This window comes from Octopus bimaculoides, chromosome 25 (genome assembly GCF_046866305.1).
Source record: "Octopus bimaculoides isolate indiv1 chromosome 25, ASM4686630v1, whole genome shotgun sequence".
Classification (NCBI taxonomy): Eukaryota; Metazoa; Mollusca; class Cephalopoda; order Octopoda; family Octopodidae; genus Octopus; species Octopus bimaculoides.
In genome coordinates, this window is record NC_142952.1 from 7,277,020 (window position 1) to 7,281,697 (window position 4,678).

The 4,678-nt window shown below is 39.7% G+C and overlaps 1 protein-coding gene across 1 annotated transcript in view; it reads left to right on the top strand.

Moving 5' to 3' along the window:
* The first annotated feature begins 1,103 nt into the window (after positions 1-1,103).
* LOC106870859 (histone-lysine N-methyltransferase SETMAR) overlaps positions 1,104-4,678 on the top strand; it is a 111,910-nt gene continuing 108,335 nt past the window's right edge. Inside the window, exon 1 of the mRNA XM_089342163.1 lies at positions 1,104-1,230. The gene's annotated coding sequence lies outside the window, so the exon portion shown is untranslated. The remainder of the gene's footprint in view (positions 1,231-4,678) is intronic.

The following is a 4,678-nucleotide window of genomic DNA, read 5'->3' on the forward strand; positions in this document are numbered from 1 at the left end:
ACGGTTCGACAAAAGACCCCGATAGAATAAGTAGTAGACTTAGCAAAATAAAACAAAAAAAAACAAATAATAATAAGTACTGGGGTCGATTCATTCAACTAGAAAATTTTCAAGGCGGTGCCCCAGCATGACCGCAGTCTAATATTTGAAACAAGTAAACGATAAAAGATCCGCGTTCTTTGCATATTTCACAAACAAGACGATACCACAATTCCTCATTCAATCGGGTAATAATCGATCAGTTACGCTATGATCTGAACTTTGAAGGCGAAGATGAAACGCATCGGTTGATGCTGGTCAACGAATTAACGAGGCTATCGCGGAGGCTTTATGGCACTCGATGGCGTTGAAGTGATGAATTGTCTACAGAATTAAGGCTGAGTGGTGTCAGTGACCCAGGGGGCAGTTGATTAAAAGGACTTGGACAAAGAACGATGTGGGGGGGGAGAGGGTCTGTCATCAGCATTTTCAATCTGTTTCACCGCCAAAGTTTCCAGAAAGATGAAAACTACCTGGCCTTTTCGATTGAAAGTAAAATAGACAAAATAGCGGGTCGTTCTTCACTATGGACCCAGCTGATGGTCAGATCCGCCCAGCATGTGGATACAGTAGTTGTTACTGGACATAGTAGTGGTGGTGGTGGTGGTGGTGGTGGTGGTGGTAGTAGTAGTAGTAGTAGTAGTAGTAGTAGTGGTGGTGGTAGTGGTGGTAGTGGTGGTAGTGGTGGTAGTAGTAGTAGTAGTAGTAGTAGTAGTAGTAGTAGTAGTGGTAGTGGTGGTGGTGGTGGTGGCGGTAGTAGTAGTAGTAGTAGTAGTAGGGGTGGTGGTGGTGGTAGTAGTAGTAGTAGTATAGTAGAAGTAGTAGTGTTGCTGCAGTTGTTGTTTAGTTCTAGGTCAGCCCCCCCCCCCTCAGAAAAACGAACTTCTCTCCAAACTCTCCCCCCCCTCCTTACTTCTGCACAATGTACCTCGGACTACGTCATCGATTTTGTCCATCTGCATTTTTTTCTTAAGACAGCTAAATGTGATCCGGAAAAAAGATCTGGCTGCTATTTCTTGCTGCTCAATTAAACCACTTTGAGTATCCCCCTTGTTAATTCGCATGACTTAAGCGATTTAACTGCTATTTCTAGCAGATCTAATAGACTTACCGCGTTAACTTGATGCAGTTATTTCCCTTCGTTCCCTTGTCTATTTCATCGCCTTCCGTTGTTTCGTACTTTAAAAAAAGGTATTTTATATTTTAATTTCAAATTTTTCCTCTTTTTATCAATATTTTCGAAGTTAAAACAAATATTAACCTCGGTTGTAATCCATACGAGTACATATTATTTAGCTGTGTACATATATATTCATTATTTGCCGTATTTAATGTAGTAAACAGTTCCATGTGGTTTAAGACGTGGGAACCTCGAAGTAATCGCTCCACATGCTAGAAATAGCAGCTAAATCTTTCAGCTTTTTCCTTCTCCTGTGTATCATACGTGAAACACGCAATAGCAGAGGATTTATATATTAGAGACATTGTTTTATAAAACTAATTGTAGTTTAGATGTATCTTAACGCTTAGCCTGTCCTGAGATACACAAATTATATTTATTTCCGTCATCCATGCATTATATAGGATACACATTAACAATCTATTTACGACTACCAGGGATCTTTTCCTTTTGATGGGCAACTCCACGAGTGTAAATTGGGGCTTGTGAAAGGACAGCTTTATATTAAGCGGATCGTATCAAACAAAAGCCAGCTAAAAGCCTGAAAAACAAGCACGGGCGTTGAAGAAGAATTAATGAAAATGCTTTAGACAAGCAAAGTGTTAATATGACACAGTACCTCTTAAATAATGGGGGAAAGGAACATCATTATATACACTATATGTGCATAAAAGAAAAGCCTGATTAAGGTGAGACCTTGGGTTAAATGATAACGGTACATAGTCATTCGATCCACTAGAAATAGCAGCAAAATCTCCTTTAAATCACACTGTACCGCCTTAAAAAGGTAAAAAGAAAATATAGATATATAGGTTGATGTGACTCTGGGTTCCGGAGACACTGGGGAAAAAAGCGGGAAGATCATAGATTGAAAGTCTTTCGTTGTCATCATGCTTTTTACATATTCCCAAGCAAGACGAAACGATTCTAGAGTAAATTGAAAAACCGGAATGGTAATGGCGAAACGTACCGGTTTCTGTATATGTTGCTACGCTTCTTCCTATTTATTTTTATGTATATACACTACTAAAGGAGAACTTATTGAAATTTTTACTAATATTTCAACAACCAAATATAATAGTTGAGAATAACACGAAGGCGTTCCAACCATGATCATCATGTCAAAATATATGTTTGTTAAATTTGTTAAATAAAAGTTTCAGGAAATATTTTCATTCCAGAACGATTTAAAACATTAATTGGAACGAGATGCCTTTTGTCTTTTATTTGCCTCAGTCAGACTTCGACCATGCTGGAGCACTGACTTCAATTTTTTTAGTCAAATGCATCAACCCCAGTACCGGTACATACACACATACATACATACATGCAGGCAGGCACACACACACACACACACACACACACACACATACACGCACACATACACATACATACATACACATACACACATACATGCATACAAACATACATACACACATACCTACTTACATACACACACATACATATATGCATACATACATATACATACACACGTACATACATACAAGCATGCATACATACATATCCCTACACACATACATGCATACACACATACATACATACATACTTGCATGCATGCACGCACACACACACACACACATACATGCATACATACATACACACACATACATGCATACAAACATACATACACACACACACATGCATGCAAACATACATACATACATAAATTCATACATACACACATACACACACACATGTACATCATTGTTTTATCATTTTTACCATTTTACTCTCCATTTTGCCATGAGTGGAATTTGTTGAGGCTGGATTTCTTTAGCCAGATGACCTTCTTGTCACCATATTTGTTTGTGCTTGTGTGTGTGTGTATGATGGGCTTCCGCACAATTTCCATCTATCAAATTTACTCTCTAGACATTAGTCAGTCAAATACAAAAGTAGAATGCAGTTTGGCCACGGTGCCACTCTGTGAGACTAAACCCAAAACCTCAAAGTGAAGAAGAAAGCTTCTCAATCATAGCCATGCCGTTTTTTTTTTTTTTTTTAATATGATCATTAGTGTTGTTATTTAACCCTAGTTTTGCTCTGAAACAGGTGGTTTAAGGAGGCCCACATAGTCACCGAATGCTGGTTGGGTGAGAACCATACTGGGCTAAAACTTCCAAAGAGTGATGCAAACCCCAAGTCCTACTTTGACCTCCTCGTAGCACCACCTTGATCTAAACCAGGGTTGGCCAGCCTGAGGCCCACGGGCTGCATGCGGCCCACAGACTTTTTATCTTGCGACTCACTTGGTACTTTATTTACATTATTTACATTTGACGGATATTTATCCTCATCTTTGTTGTTAACACAACGATTCGGCTGATATACCCTCCAGCCTTCATCAAAAAAATACCTTAGGAATGAGAACCCAAGTTCGAAATTTCCCCAAGACACCTGATGAGGGCTGGAGGGTATATCAGTCGAAACGTTGTGTTAACAACAAACAAGATGAGGACAAATATCTGTCAGATGTAAATAAAGTACGTAATTTCTCATCTCTTAAATATAGAACTGTACTACTTGATACTTTCGTCAAGTATTCTGTTTAATTTCAAAATAAGATTATTGTTTGTGTAAAACATTTGTTTCAAAATAAATTTAAAATTTATAAGTGGCGATAAAGCAAACGAGAAGTAGGAAAAATTCTTGATTCTGTAATTTGTTTATTTGACTCTTAGTGCATAAAATATACAAGCGGCCCTCAAAAACCTTTCTCTGATTAAAGTGGCCCACAATGTAATTCAAGTTGGCCAGGCCTGATCTAAACTAACAAGAGAGGATGACTGTGGATGTCTGGCACAGTCTAACCAGGCCACTCTGAGCAGATGGAGCTTGTTTGCCATGATTGGCAGCCTGTCTAGGAGAAGGACACTCCGATATAAAACCTACAACCTGAGGACCTCTCTGTCATCGTCCCAGCTTGCTGAGCCACAGTAGATGAACCCTGGGTGTAAAGGATGGGGCTAGTTTTGTGCAGACTGCACTTCACCTTAAACCTCAATTACGCAGGCCGAAGGATCTGTCCATTTCCACTATCACAATCACAACTCCCCAAGCCCTGCCACGAACAAGCATGCAGACAACAAGGAAAATAGCCTTCCTAATCTTCGTCATTAAAGCAATGCCAGGAGGATGCAGAAAGGCTCTGAACTAACAGACCTATGATCTTACTTACATACTAATTTCACTGATGATGATGGCACTCCATCGCTTATGATGTCAAGGGTTCCAGTTGATCCGATCAACGGAACAGCCTGCTCGTGAAATTAACGTGCAAGTGGCTGAGCACTCCACAGACACGTGTACCCTTAACGTAGTTCTCGGGGAGATTCAGCGTGATACAGAGTGTGACAAGGCTGGCCCTTTGAATTACAGGTACAACAGAAACAGGAAGTAAGAGTGAGAGAAAGTTGTGGTGGAAGAGTACAGCAGGGT